At 40.9% G+C, this 15,744-nt stretch overlaps 1 long non-coding RNA gene across 1 annotated transcript in view; it reads left to right on the top strand.

The window, feature by feature from the left end:
• LOC146586977 (uncharacterized) overlaps positions 1–11,425 on the top strand; it is a 58,605-nt gene extending 47,180 nt beyond the window's left edge. The window contains exon 4 of the long non-coding RNA XR_014897736.1: positions 10,987–11,425. This is a non-coding gene — a long non-coding RNA (uncharacterized LOC146586977). The remainder of the gene's footprint in view (positions 1–10,986) is intronic.
• Positions 11,426–15,744: the final 4,319 nt, after the last annotated feature.

Below are 15,744 nucleotides of genomic sequence, written 5' to 3'. Positions count from 1 at the left end.
ACCTTTATCAATGTACTGTTCTTGATTATGCCCACTCTTGATGTTTTATGCCTCAAACTTTTRTATATAGCACTTCAGGAAATTGGGGACTCACTGTGCTGTGTGACCAATTTCCTGACTTACCTGAACCAAACAGTTTACTCTTTTCTACTGTGTGGCAACTCAGGTTCCCCAATTAYATTGCCAGCAGTTGTCATCACTAATGAGCATTGCCTGCAGAAAGGATTTGAGCTCTACYTGTTTCTACTTCGTGGTAAACTGTGGCATCCTTCAGAGGAGAAGCAGTCTGGAACTGGAGGAGACAGACTTAATGTTCTGGCCATCAGCACTGGAGTAGCAGCACTTCAGGGAAATCAAAGACTGTTTAAGCACTTTTGGAATGAAGGAAGCTCTAAAGGGGAAAGAATAAAATGAAGTTTTTTCAATACAAAACATTTAATCATTTTTTTTTAAAAAAACCCTAAAGCTATGCTGAAAGAGGTTTGTTATTAATAGTTATTAACTGTTGCCTAGCARTTTTTGCTTCATCTTTTTTTCTCTCTGTCTCTTTCTGTCTGACTGAGGAGCRCAAGAAGGGCTCAGCTGTTCATGTGTGGTCACTCAGCTCTTCTCTATTCATATTACTGTAGTATGGCTGTGATCAGGGAGGTAGGAGTTATGTGTTAGATATCTTCTAGCATCTTTTGAAATAATGTGGCTAATACCTGCCATCCTTTCTCTTGTCTTTCCTCCACGGGGAAGACTGTGTGTACAGGGTGGTGTTTGTGTTTGAAAATTCCTCTCTTGTGATGTCCACTCTGACATTTGCCAGGGGCAGCTGGTTGCACAAGCATGCATTGCACTTGAAAYATGATTAAATGATCCTGAGTGCTTGTATTTCCCCTAAGAAAATTCTCCTGTGCTTTTGGACYTTGTCCATCTACTAGATATTGCCAGTGCCCTTGAGAAGTGGATTGTCCACTGTGGGCTTCAGGTCTGAGCAGGAGGACATATTTGCTGTATGTTGAGCTCAGGAAAACCAAACAACCTGATAAGAAGAGAAAAGCAAGAGCTTCAGTGAAAACAGCTGTCTATGGAAGAAAAAGCTTAATGTGGTATTTTTTTTCAGTCCCTTCCACGATATTCCCAAAAGACTGGACATGGCACTGGCTTTTTCAGAACTCACTGGATGAGCTACCACGGGGTAGCCAGCTCAAAGTGTGCTTCCCTTTGCTGATCTGCGGATACTACAATGTCAATTTGCCTGCTCAGTGAGCTAGCAAAAATGCTTTTGTTTGGAGTGCACTTCTGTAGAACAGGCCATATCTTCCCTGTTGTGTAACAAAGCAATATCAGAGTATTCAAATGGATTCACTGGGAAGGAAGCTGTGTGAAAGTTGTTTGTCATTAAAACAAAATTCCKTACTTTCACGTTAAAAAAATTGAGACAGCTAGTTGACTAACTGGGTAAGATCACATCTCTTGTCCATTGTTTGTCCAAGTTACCTATCAATTAATTCTGGAAATGCTGTGAAGGATCTGTAGACTCCRTCACAATGGTGAATTGATTCCTGAATTTGGAGTGCTATAATAATATTAATTGTGAATCCAAATGGAAAACTTTGTCAAAAAAGCTGAAGATTTCTTACTCTTTTCAACCTTTCCCATTGTCTCRTAAAAGCAACCCTCACTCTCACAGCTAGGAAGGAAGCTGCAGAAGTGCTACTGTCCTCAGTGTATGGTCTGAGAACAGACACTGCAAGAGTACTTAYCTTCAGGCCACATAGTCTTTGGCAGAGCAGAAAGTTGTCTCCCTCTGAAGCCGTCTACCTTATTGCACAATCCAGATCCTGCATTTAAAGCATAAAGGACTATGTTCCCAGCTCCCATAAGTATTTCTGACTCTATTTCCCAAAATGAGTACCTAGAGTCTATCAGCTTCCTCTAAAAATGTATGYTTTACAGTTTGCCTCCCTCTTAAAATGATTGTGTTTCATATTTCTCTTACCTCTGGTAGAAATAGGTTAGAAAGGAATAGAATTTGAGACCTTCACTTGCTGCAGTAGCCACTCTGACGTGAGCACAGCAAAGAGCTGTTGGATCTTGATAAGAGTGGCAGAACCAGACTTTCATTTGAAAAGGTCGTTTCTTGCCTTYAGTCTGCTAACTTTTCAGTTCTCCTTTATAGGAAGCACTGACTCAAAGCTGCAAACTCTTTCTCCTCTACCTGACTTCAAAAGGTGACCACAAATTGCAAASTAACGTTTATTTCTATGGGAAAGGGTGCACCACATGAGGGACTTCATCAACTTTTATAGACCCCATCACCGGCAGATCAATACACCTCATTAACTTGCATTAATTTCTCCTTTCACTTGACCTATAAAGTAAAGATATTATTTTATAAAGAACAGAGACACCGTTAGTGTTAAGAATGTCTCCTCAGGTGGAGATGTGACTAACACATGTGTAGGAACTACGGTTGCGTTAAGGCCTCCCAGTCAGAGGCAAAGGGCTACRAAAACGGAGAAAAGCAATAACAAGCACTGATGCTTGGCAGGATGAAATTTCCATCTTATTGGCATCGGAGGCCATTGCTGCCTAGAAGGACTCTAGGTGACCATGGCTGGGTGCCCAACTCATCCTACTAAGAATCACTGCAATCCCCACAGCAAAAAAAGCCTCCTTACAGTAGTGCTAATACAATGCAGAGACTGAATGGGAGCTGCACACTGCCAAGCATGAGCAACGTGAACAAAAGAAGATTGATTAATGGTATTGTATGGGATCCAAGCAGTCTAAGTCAACATAGTTCCTCTGACTGCAGTGTTATCTTCAGTGCCTTGTACTTCAGTTGATATCAAGACCATGGATAACTATGGTTTTGTTTGATCTTTATTGAAAAGTGCAATGCACTATTCAACCATCGTTGTGGGGTGGTACCAAAAGTATCCTGCTTTAAAGGTGTACAGTAAGTCACTGTAAATGTGATATCTGCTACCCACTAAAATGTCTTTGTACAAGTAGCTCTCAACCTGCTCTTTAGGCAAAGGTCTATCTCTTTCTCTGCTTACCTGTTTGCACTGTTTTACTTTACCCTGGGAAACAAAAATCTTCCTCTCTGAAATGTGCTAATGGCTCAMTAACTCTCAAATCACTGCAGTTCCTGAGCAGAGAATGGCATGATCCAGCAATAAAAGGAAATAAGTTTATAGACAAAGTGTAATTAGAAGTGGCAAAGCTGCTCTTTGCTATTCAGGAACATACTTGACTCTGTTTTTCTGTTATTTATTTATAGTCTTTGTTTGTCAGAAAGAATAAATCTGAAAGGGAAAGTGGCACACTTTTATTCAGCAAAAAATGTGCCCCATACTGATATGCAGAAAACTGAAGCTRGTGTTGAACATTATCTAGAGAGCTAAACTGGGGTGAGATAAGGTAACAATAACGACGTTTTAGCATCATTGTACTGATGGAGAGAGACTCACAAGGATGAGTCCCAGATATGCTCAAGCTCTGTGTTGAGGAGCTTAGTCAGGCCAAATAGCATGTTGGCTAGGTCCGGTGGCAGCATGTTCTGCAGTGTATAACACTTTGGTGTCCTAGGCRTAGCTGCTGGCTCCATGTGTCTCTAAGAGGTCTGTCTTGCAGGTGGGCAGTGATGTGGGAAAGTGGCTGGAAAGTGAGAGTCTGCCTTTCCCTTTACACTACAGCTTCAAAGCTATTACCTTTTCCTACCAGYCTTTAATCTCACCTGAATTATTATGAACTCATCCTTGTTGGTTAACCTTTCCATTCTATTAGTCCACATGTAGCAGAAAACTTCCCTTCATACGTTTTCCCATCTGCCTCTTCCTCCTCTCGTTTCTTTGTTGTGTTTCTATTATTCTGACATTCAAATTATCTGCCTGTTATGAAGGGTGATACACAGTTTAAGGCCTAGATTAATCTTAGCTGATTTGGTTTTCTGGCTTTTAGTTTATAAAATTCCAGTGACAGATGACTGTGCATTTTGTTTCTCCCTCCTTCTCTCTGTGCCTCCCTTCTCTAATCTTCCTGGGATTAAGGTTATTTTAATCTGAATGCCAACCAAAATTTACTGCTTTCACCTACCGCTCCAGTGTTGGTGGTTCTGTTATCCTACATGCTCTCTTTCAATCTGCTTTTCAAATTCTAATAGTTTTTAAAACTGGGAAAACATTTCATTTGCAAAAGGCTTCCGTCCTCACTGTCTTTATTTGAATCATCTTGCTTTTTATAATTTACCATAACTTTCTGATAGAGGTGTGGCAGCAGAGCACATCCACTAACTGACTAGACAAGGCCTCTGAATTTTACGTTCTCTGAGACACAGTGATTGTGTCCTAGTTCTGGAAAGTGCCATTTATAGTGCAACACACAAGTTAGAGAAAAATACAGTAGAACTCTTGGAAAATGAGTGAGAAGCTATCTGAGTGGAAATAGTGCAGTAGATGTTTAAGACCACATGGGAAATGAGTGGCCACTTAGGTTGACTTCARTAGGCTAGAATGACTAGCAGGGGACTATAGAAAAGGTATTTTGGGGAAAGAAACCTGCTGAGCGATAAGTGCCATGAGTTTGAGACATTAATCATGACCGACAAAAACTGTGGCCTCTCTTGATATCACAGAGTGGTGGGTGAAATGCATGTGGTTAATATAATCCATCTTTTTTTGAGTAAAGTGTTTGATACMTCGCAATCTAAAACCCAAGATCCTATGGAAAGATTATGGTGTGATTAACATTGGCTCACAGATCATATTTGCCAGCAGACCAATGTGATGATRGAGCTAAGGCTTGAGCAATACCTTTCAGCAGAATTATGGGAGATGATARTAAAATTTGGATCACAGCCATCTCAGGCAAGGTCTCAAGGGCAAGTTTGGAATCAGGATTTTTCAGCTTATTCCTTCTCAAAATTCCAYCGGGAGTAATATTGTAAATTGTACCATGCTGGGAAGTATTGTAAATGGCAGCCAAAAAGGAGATCAGAATAAAAAGGAGGATGTCTAAGTGATATGAAATTATAAAATAGAAACAAGTAGGGTGATATCCATGAGAGCTCTGCAAAGATGACAGTTGAGTTTCTTTCACAAAAATCTTCAGAGAATACAAAATTATAGCAGTTTTATGAAAYAGTGCCCTGTTAATAAAATTAAGTACTCTGCAGTTGAAAGAAAATCAAAATCAAAATGAAACTACAATGAAAAGAAAATTGCTGCAAAGTAGGAAGTGTCCTAACTATTTTTTTGATTCTGAAAGTCAGAGGTCTTTGAGCTGATTAGTATTGCAACATTAAACAATGTTCGTACTGTAACATTACATGCCATCATATGTCTGAGGCAGGTTTCAGACCTTTCTAGTTTGCAAGTACACTTCAAGAAGAAAATAATTGATGCAAAAGTGGTAAAAACTAGTTTGTTTAGAAATGAGTAACTTACCTAAATGCAAGTGTGTTATAGTTGGTAAAATGTCTGARAAGTTTTCACTAGGCTATTTTGCATAGGATTTGTCTTAATCTGAGACAGTGTGATCACCAAAATCTGAGCTAGACACTTAGAGCTTGTTATAGTCCGCAGAGAGGAATAGATATCTTCTGAGAATTGTTCAGTTCATCCTAAGGTTGATGTCTGAAATAAATTACCCTATGGACTYGCCTAACTCACCCATTTTTCTTCCCGACAATAGAACTAGCCCAAGAAGCTAAATTTAGATACGGAAAACTGTCTTATATCTACAAGATAAATCCTTCTTCTATCTTCACCTCATCCCGTAGCTGATGCTGGGAATCCACAAGGACAGTGGTTCTCAACCTTTTTGGAACAGGTATATTTTTGTCTTTTATAGTTGCTTAAGCCTCACTTTCCCCCTCTGGGAGCTACTATTACTGCACTTTGCTGTTAATAGCTGTAYGTTTATGCCTATAAGCTGTCTGATGATAGTCAATATAGTCTGTCCTTTATCAGTCCTCTCCTGATCTTGATCTGATCCCTGCATCTCTTTCCTGACTCCCTCCCAAATGTCTTGCACTACCATCAGGGCCTTTCCTCTGGTATACACAGAAATCCCTGGAGGATTTCTCKCCTTACCTTAAGCACGGTCTCACTTGTTCTAACAGGCAACTGGGTTCTGCTGGGAAGAGGAGCAATCCTGCCTAGGTTTTGAATGCATGCTCCGTGGCACATCCCACAGAGGAGAATAAAGATGGGAAAAGAGAGACATGTCTCTGCATGCAAAGAGTGTGCCTCTGCCTGTGAAGCTGCTTGCCCACRCTCATTGCTTCAGAGGGAGTGTGATGCTTCTCACGTGACTCTGAAAAATGAACTTTCCAGGATGATAGAGAGAAGAGAAGGAAGAAAAAAAGTCTGAAGGAACAATCATACTTTGTTATCCTAATTAGTCCTGTCTGCCTATTTTTAAAAGTGCTACTCTATGGTCATCATGCAGCAATATTTATCCTAGTCAAACACCTATGTCCAAAGTCCTACAGTCACTTTGTTTKTCTGTTGTTCAGGTCAGCCTGCCTATGTCACAGTTTTGTGAAGTTAAGTATTGTTGGGATCCTTGATAAATCATAGTCTCTTTCTCTCCTACTACATCAATGGTTTCACGCTTAGCAAAGGAGGGATGACAACAAAGGTGACTGTAAAAATTCCTCAGGGAAAAGGTAATCTTTTAGATATGCTAGCTAAATTATTATAGACCCATGGGATCACATCTACCGATTTCTTCATTACTGACCCTATTTCCTGAGTAAATCTATGTTCACTCAATTTCAGGACAAAGCTTATAGTACAATTCATGGAAAAAAACAGAATCAGTGAAACAATTTCAGATGTGAATACAGCTTTATCTTTGTGCTGTTGAATAAAGTACATTGAAGGACAGTTAAATCAATTAAGACACTCCAAAACCATATTTCTCAATATTTGTTTTCTAAGATTTACTCTAACTAAAAAATTTTTAGCTAGTATGACTAACATTCACTGATTATATCAAGATTCCCTCAGTTAAAGCTGATTTAGATCTARTCACTTCCGATCTTTATTAGGAAGATGTAAAGCAGGCTGCCTGATCTCAAAACTCTACCTTTTGGTATGTCTTGTTACTCTTTTAAAGATGTAATCCAGAAGACTGTGTTTTCTTTGAGGCATCAGAGACATGAGAGTTCATTCTCTTCATAATTAATTATCACTACTTCTCRACACATTTCTTATTTCTTAAAGAAATCCAAGCTTGAAATTTAGTCATCTATATCATCAAATTGTAAGGATGGTGCCTAGCACAGTCGTGTCCCAGGACAACCAGAGCTCTTCCAAACGATTCCCAGGCCTACTTTGGATTTAGAACAGGGCAGTGAGCAATCCCAGCTGCCTGGCGGTGGCCATTTGGCTCTAGAAGAGTTTCAGGGGACTGACATGGCCAGATGGCATCAGGACCACAGAATGGTATCTGATTAATGCTTTGTTGACTGGTATACTGGCAGTCACATAGTCTGCTTTTCACACCAGTGGTAACTTGTTCAAATTTGGCTCGAGTATTCCTGCATTTTATTGCAAGTTTGCAATATAGAAACACCTTGGGCTCTATTCAGAGAGGCTCAGTYGTAAGCCTTTTCTGCCATTTAGTATACTTTAGAGTATCTGAGACATCCACATGCGGGTAGCAGATTGGAAAAAGAACATATCTGAGACCTGTGCCATTATACGGAGGCATCTGGAGGCCAGCTGGGATACTCTAGCACTTCTCAGATGACTTGAGATGCTAAGCATGGGCAGTTGATCTAATCTCCAATAGAGTGCCACTGGAAATGAGCTGTTCCTGTGTTATTCTAGTTTCATTTTCCTGACAATGTGGAAGGCTACAGCTCTGATTCTGTGCTCTTGTCTTGAAATTTCTAATCCTACAGGGCCTGGGGATTCTGTCTGTAATGGCACTGAATCTGTTGGACAAACAGGAATAGAAACAAAATAAAAAGAACAACCAGAGTACATCAAGTCTTAATTAAAATCTCATCATATTTGGTCTAACCCTCCCTCCACTCCTGAAATTTGAGGATAACAAATGAAGGGATGCAGCAATTCAAAGGTCACTGTGAAAGGGGAGAAGCTTAAATGAAAATCATACTAATGTCATCAGAGATATATGAATGTTTAAATGTTTACAATGTAATATGGGTACTCAAAGCATGTGGAAGGGCTGTATAAACACTAGAGAATGTGCATTATACAGGGAAGTGACCATGGACATCATCAGGTCCTCTTCAAGGAAGTTGTTCTTCTTTCTAGCACATAACAAAGAACCCACTGTAAAATCCACCATTCAGAATCCAAAACCTCACATGTTGTACATACCTGGTTACAAAAAGAGAATGTAAGAAACGAATCACATTGCTTATTTGACTGCTAAGAAATGCTTGCATATTCTGGGCTGGAGTATTAAATCTTCCAGAGAAAAAATTTAGATAGGCTAGATTTACGGACAATTGAGAGCTATGAGGGAAGCAATTCATAACCAAGAAAAAAAAAAGTGTTTTTCTGTAGTGTGTAATTAAGATGAAAAATGCAAGAAATTAGAAAATCAAACTGAAGTTGCATGGATAACAAGAATATTTTGCAAAATGCTTTGGACAGTTTGGAAGTGATGTCAAACATCATGCTGAAGGATTAGCAATATCTAATGATTAGAGGGGAAGCCTCATTTGAGGGGTAAAGTATCCCACAGCAATCTGTGGAAGGATTCTGTATTCATATCTTTTCCAGCCCCTAGCACTGATCATGTCAGGTACTTGGACTTAGGTGTACCTCAGCTTGGTGCAGAATAGCGGTTTCTGTTTTCCTAGTTAAGGTGGAAGCCAAGGTCATTTTCATAACTGTCTTCAAAATTGTTTAGATATAGTGAAGAGTTCTGGAATGGTGAGAATGTTTTGACTACAGATTAGGTACGCAAGGGAAATAGTAGATTCTCTGTCAAACAGGTAAGTGGATGAAGGCTGAAAAAAACACCATGGAAGGTGAGGAGCACTCAGTGCTTCGTTGACGAGGAAGGCCAGGAAGATATTTTTTATTTCATGTTTTTGTCTTCTCTTGTAACTATTACACATTCCTCTCACCTTGTCTTGTTCCTCAGCAATAAAAGAAAGAACATTTTCCCTATTTTACATGCAGTCATCATAGTTTTAGCCACACACACAAAAAAARGGCAGACTGATGAAATCCTTCTGAGGTGACTTTCTAAGCTCTGCAAGGTGCAGTTTCATCAATTCTCACTGCATCTGCATTGTATCCCTATTCCTTATAGTTTTAGCATTTGCTTTGCATTGTTCTTGTTTATTGTATGATGCCAAATTAATCTTCTTTCTCTGGTTTGTACATTCACAATCATGAAAAGTAAAGCACTGTGCTATTCTGTGTGTGTCCAGATCTGTTTCAGCAGGACAACCCCAACCTGTAGACAGCAAAGACTTGGTATTAAATAGGGTTTTGATATTTAAAATCTGACAAACTTTCTTGTGGCAATTTTAATACGTGATAACCCCTCTTTTCTCCCTCTCCCCCTTAATGCTTGTTCCACTCTTCTTTCTAAGATGACTGCCAGCAGCATTAACTAGATGATGAAATATGTACCCACACCAGCGYGGCTCTACTACAGATTTACTGTCAATGTCAGCTCAAGCTCAGCTGCCAGGCTTCGTACCCACRTGCCCAGGGCACGGTCCCCATGCTTTCATTTCTGCTGACGCTGGTGTAGGTGGTAGCTGCCAACAGGTAGCCCTGATGTGGCATCTTTAACTGCCACAGTGCTCATTTATGTTGTAAATAAGGCAGTATATCCCATAGGAAAGGGGCAAGCCTGTGCGGGAGTAACACAGGACAATACATCTCTTTAACCTCTCCTTACATTAACTGTGTGTACCTTAAGCAACAACTTCACAGCACCTTATGAAGTTTAAAATTTTATACTGTTTAGCCTGTGTTTAAATATATTTTTTGTGAGGTGCTGGGTCTTTGCTGATATCTGGCACTACTGAGATGGGCTGCACTATGTTATTTTCTTTGAGGTTTGGAAGGTTTTCTGTACTGCTATCTTAAAATTGCCTCTTTCCCTGCACTGTTAGGAAAGAACGTTTCAAGTCTGAGAAAGAGCAATCTGAATCAATTATTATCAAAAACTTTCCTGCAACTATATTTAAGTTTATAAGAGGCTTCCCAAAAGGAAAAATAGGAAATAAGTAGTTGTTCTTCTAGAGTTGTAAGCCTTTGGGGAAAAATGTTGTACTTTAATGACTTGCAACTCACAGTTGCAAACTTGAGTAAAGTTAATATTGGAAAAAAATATATGAAGTTTCTCTTTTTGGTGTTGTTTGGCTGCAGAGAAAATATGACATAAATATTTGTGTTCCTTTGACAGTCAGAAGCCCCGGGGGACAGACTTTCAGCTGGCACAATGTTACAAAAGATAAAAACAGACAGATACTTTCTACAGAACTCAAACTTATTTACAGGGAACAAGAGACTTTTAGACTTCTTTTGACTATATCCTAAAAATTGGTTTAGTGCAGAGGAATGTGAAGCACTTTATAGACGTTTCATAGAGAACAGACACAATGAGAAAGAATGCTCCTAAGGTTACACTCCTGGCTTGAAGGATATTTCTACAAGGGCTACTTAATACTGTCTCCCCACATCTAGTGTCCCATCGCTGCATGGGAGCTTTTTTAGTCGCAGAAAGCATGGCAGAGGCAATAGACAGGGAGTTTTATGCTACGTGGAAGTGGGAACAACCTGAATTGTAATTCGTAGACTTAGACATTAATTATCTATTGCCTTTAGTGACTAGGAAATGGTGGGTTCTTGGAAAACCTCTCAGCCAGCCATTTCAGGGAAGTCAAATGGGCGACATTAAGAAGACACTGAAGGTGGTGTGTGCTCACCTGTTTGATTTTGCCCTGGGAGGAACTCATACTGTTCACATCATCCCCTGCAGATGGCTGGCACCTCTCAGCTCTCCGCTGTGGTTTCCACGGGGGTCTGGTGATGGGAGAACTGAGGCCCCTACATATCCCAGTGCAAAGGCAAACCACCAAGTGAGCCACGGCTGGAGAAATGCACCCCTTTGATTGCCACTCTGGTTGATGAGAAGCTTTCATCAGTTGTATCCGAAGCAGTTCAAGAATTTGMTCCTTTCTGCCTCTCTGCTGTGAGTCACGGCACCCAAATAAAACCACAGGGGTGGACTTGGCACGTTAGCAGGCATGCCATGGATTGGTGGGGGCTGATCAAGAGCTCCATCCCTTAGCCTGGTAAGCATATACCAAGGGTCTTAGGGCTTGAACTCACCTCTGCTCTGGCCACCAATACTGGCCTTAGGCATCTGGTGTCATCTTGCTGCAWAAGTTCTCAATCTGCGAAATCAGAACAGTAATATGCTTGTTGTCTATTTCTGTTGTAATTTCTTTGAGTCAAGCATTTTCTCTTGCTATATGAATGTATAATGCTTTTCATAAAGGAGCTTAATCTCAGTTCCTTTTAAGGTGTCTCTGTCAAATAATAATGTTCAATAAAATTGAGTAAATAAGGTTCAGAAAAGATGAATGCACTGATTTACCATTTTCTTCATAGGAAATCAAGGACAGAAATAATTGAAACTGAATAGCAGCACCTATTTAAAAATGATAAAAGAAGTTTTCTACATATTGCCATATTAAATTTTAAATCCTCTTATCAAAAGCTCTTATTAAGGCTTGGATTTCAGCTGAATAAAAKAAATCATTCTTAATATAAATAGTTCTTATTTTTAAACAAATGCATACCAGTATCTGCATGAATGAATGCTTACCACAGAGACACATACACAGATTTGCTCATAAATTTGTGCAACACGACTCTTATATCTATCGTCTCAGAATCAGCCTCTTACAGAGAGAAGACTGGACAGTGCATTAATGAGATAATACACAGATAATTTGGTAGGAATAAAGTGTGCAAACCTGACCCTAGAGGTATGCTAWCATGACAATATAGTCACTGTGGTCATTTGGGCACCCTCAGTAGCCAGTGGCATCCCTGCAGTATGATTCCACTTCTTTTGGACAATTCACCATTTTGAATGTGTGATCCTTCTCAATGGATTGGGAGAACAAGTCCCAATAATGTAGATGAGACATATAATTTTTAAAAAGATAGCTTTAAGTGAATTATCATGTCTGCACGTAGCATGGAAATATCAGAGTTAACTTACACAACTCAGATACTTCTGTGGCAGCACAAAGTTTGACATCTATCGATTCACCTTGCTGGGTGCCTTTGCTGTTCACGTGTAAGTGTTACAGCAGCTATCCCGTTATCTGAGCCTGCTCAAACTGTTTTAAAACTAATGTGTGCCTGCGGTTATAGCTTTCTATGAGAAAACTCTCTGCAGCTCTAAAGCTGTCCTGCCCAGTACATTTTTCAGTAGTAAGCACCATACTACAATTTTTACAGAAAGTTGAAAGTTGAAGTATCTGATCCTTTGCTGTCATCTCCTGCAAGCATAGAAGGCCCCACACAACCACAGTGGAAGTTTGCTCCATTTGCATTGTCTCCCTTACACGTGAATTTTTAGCTTTACATTCTGTGGCATAGCTGGTAAATCAGGTAAGTATGGGAGCAACTTCAGCAGTTCAGTTATGAGCTTACAAATGTTATGGTTGAATACAGCCTRTAAAAATGGCAGAAGGTGTGCTGAACACCTGCTGTCCTGGCTGCTAAAAACAGCACTGAAGAGCCAAAGACTATTATGGTCCTTGAGCAGGAAAAACATTACTGACTTGGCCTCCTGCTGCCTGGCCACATCTGTCCTCTTCAAAACACCAGAAACAAGAGGAAAGTTGACGTGATACAAGAGGCACTGGAGTTCAGAGAATGGAACGGCAAGCTGTTAGTGAAATGATACCTTGCCCTTCCTCTTGCTACTTGGATTACAGAATTGTAGATATAGTGACTATTTCTCATCAAAATGTTTGTAGAGTGTTTAGGAAAATAGGCTCATGTGAAGAACTGGCCTTAGCTCATCATGAAAATTAGGGATGACAACTATTGGGAGTTTGGGGGCTGGACTTTGCTACTTGATCTTGTGTATGGATCTTGAATAATGGAGAAAAGGACTTTGTGGGAAGAGAGAGAAAATGATGAGGAGGTTTGTCAGAGGGAAGGATGAAGGTCATTGGAGCAGCTGAGGGATTTTTTTCCTTGTTTGGTTGAGCTAGAGAAAACCAGAGACAGTTAATCCAACGTGCACCCTGAGTTTGGGTTTGATTCTGCAAAGTGCTGAAATCTATTCGTCTCTCATTTCTTTCATCTCAACGTTCAGTAAATCTAGAAATGGACAGGATCAGGTTTACAAAGCAAGCTACAAGGTTAATCTACTCTAATTCTTGCACCTCTTATTTTTGAATTTCATGGAATGGCAAAGCCCATGAATACGGGGCTTGATTTTTCAGATGAAATAAATCAACTGAACTGCTCATTTGCATCAGCTGCCTGAAGGATCAGATATGACCCTTATACATTTTCCTTATAAAATGAGACAAACCCATTCAGAAGGATTTAAAAAGATATATCTAAAGTTTCCAATTTTGTTATTTTTAAAATGCTAATTTTAGTTTAAAATTTGTGTAAACACTTAAGCAGCCTTAATCCCACAAAGCAAATATGACAATAATAACATCTTCAAACAACAGAAAGGCCATATCTAAGAATGGAGTTTTGCCTTTTAAAGAAGACACTTCTGATGTGATTTGGAAAGTTATAGACATGAAAAATGCCCACGAAAAAGGGAGCCCTTATCTTGGTTTGTGAGTGAGGCATAATACAGGTCTGATAAGAAGACAAAGATGAAGCAGTTACTATATAGTATGTGTGCAAAAAATTTAATACTAGCAGAAAATAACTTTGCATTTAGTAGAGCATCGGCTTCTGAGCACGCCATGAGCAGTCAACCAGGTGCAAAGCACAGATGACAAGATTCTGAAGGAAATTAACTTGTTAAGATGATTAGAAGTGGCTCCACCACTCTACAAAGAGATGGCTTTGTAAGCCAGTCCAGGTAGGAGGGAAATTCCCACTATAGACAAATGTGGGCCAACTGCAGGCAGCAAATGGTTCTTGAATCTTGTATCTGTAATGGTCTTTTAATGTGCATTTTTTGGGCAGGAGTTGGGAAATGGCAGAACTAGGACTGTCTGCGCCACTGCCTGTTCAACCCTAGCTCTGTGCTCCTTGTCTGAGGATATTAGTCTGTGATTGCAGTTTCCAAAGGCTTTCCCCATATACCTTCCCTTTCTCTCAAAGCACAAAGCAAGGCCTTCTGGCATAATCCAGACAGTAGTCAATTTTGTTTATCCTGCCAGGAAGTTTAGTATAGTATCAGGGTCAGGACTCCACAACCTCATGGGTATGCCTTCTTGCATGCATCATTAATGCATTTTGAGTCCAAATGCAGTCAAAGATGCACAGCAAGGTATGATATTGGTACTTTAAAGGTATAATTATACGAAACAGTGTTGTAACTCTCACAGAATCACAGAATGGGTAGAGTAGGAAGGGACCTCTGGAGATCATCTAGTCCAACCTCCCTGCTCAAGCAAGGTCAACTAGAGCATGTTAGACAGGGTTGCATCCAGCCAGGCTTTGAATATCTCCAGAGAAGGAGACTCCACAACCTCTCTGGGCAACCTGGTCCAGTGCTCTGTCACTCTCACAGGGAAGAAATTCCTCGTCATATTCAGGCAGAACTTCCTGTGGTTCAATTTTTGCCCATTGCCTCTTGTCCTGTCACACGGGACAACAGAGAAGAGTTTGACACTCTTTTCAGGTACTTGACACCCTCCCTTCAGGTACTTGTACACATTGATCAGATCCCCCCTCAGGCTGCTCTTCCCCAGGCTGAAGAGGCCCAGCTCTCGCAGMYKTTCCTCACAGGGCAGATGCTCCAGACCTGATCATCTTTGTAGCCCTACACTGGACTCTCTCCAGTGGCTCCATGTCTCTCTTGTCCTGGGGAGCCCAGAACTGGACACAGGACTCGAGATGAGGCCTTCCCAGGGCTGAGTAGAGGGGCAGGATCACCTCCCTCGACCTGCTGGCAACACGCTTCCTAATGCATCCCAGGATGCCATTGACCTTCTTGGCCACAAGGGCACATTGCTGGTTCATGATCAATTTGTCATCCACCAGCACTCCCAGGTCCTTCTCTGCARAGCTGCTCTCCACAAGGTCAGCCCCCAGCTTGTACTGGTGCCTGGGTTTTTTTCTCCCTAGGTGCACGACTCTGCATTTGCCCTTGTTGACCCTCATGAGGTTCCTCTCTGCCCAGCTCTCCAGCCTGTCCAGGTCTCTCTGAATGGCAGCACAGCCCTCTGGCATATCAGCCACTCCTCCCAGCTTAGGATCATCCGCCAACTTGCTGAGGAGGCACTCTGTCCCCTCCTCCAGGTCATTGATGAAGAAGTTGAACAGGATGGGACCCAGTCCTGAGCCCTGGGGGACGCCACTAGCCACATGCCTCCAACCAGACTCCACGGCACTGATGGCGACCCTCTGAGCTCTGCCTTTCAGCCAGTTCTCCATCCACCTCACTGTCCACTTGTCTAACCCACACTTCCTGAGTTGCCTAGGAGGATGTTATGGGAGACAGTGTCAAAAGCCTTGCTGAAGTCAAGGGACACAATGCCCACTGCTCTCCCCTCATCTACCCAGCCTGTCA

The sequence above is a fragment of the Rhea americana genome, unplaced genomic scaffold (genome assembly GCF_003343005.1).
Source record: "Rhea americana isolate MKP2758 unplaced genomic scaffold, rheAme1 scaffold_63, whole genome shotgun sequence".
Lineage (NCBI taxonomy): Eukaryota > Metazoa > Chordata > Aves > Rheiformes > Rheidae > Rhea > Rhea americana.
Note: the sequence above shows the minus strand (reverse complement) of the source record. Positions and strands in the feature narration are given on the sequence as shown.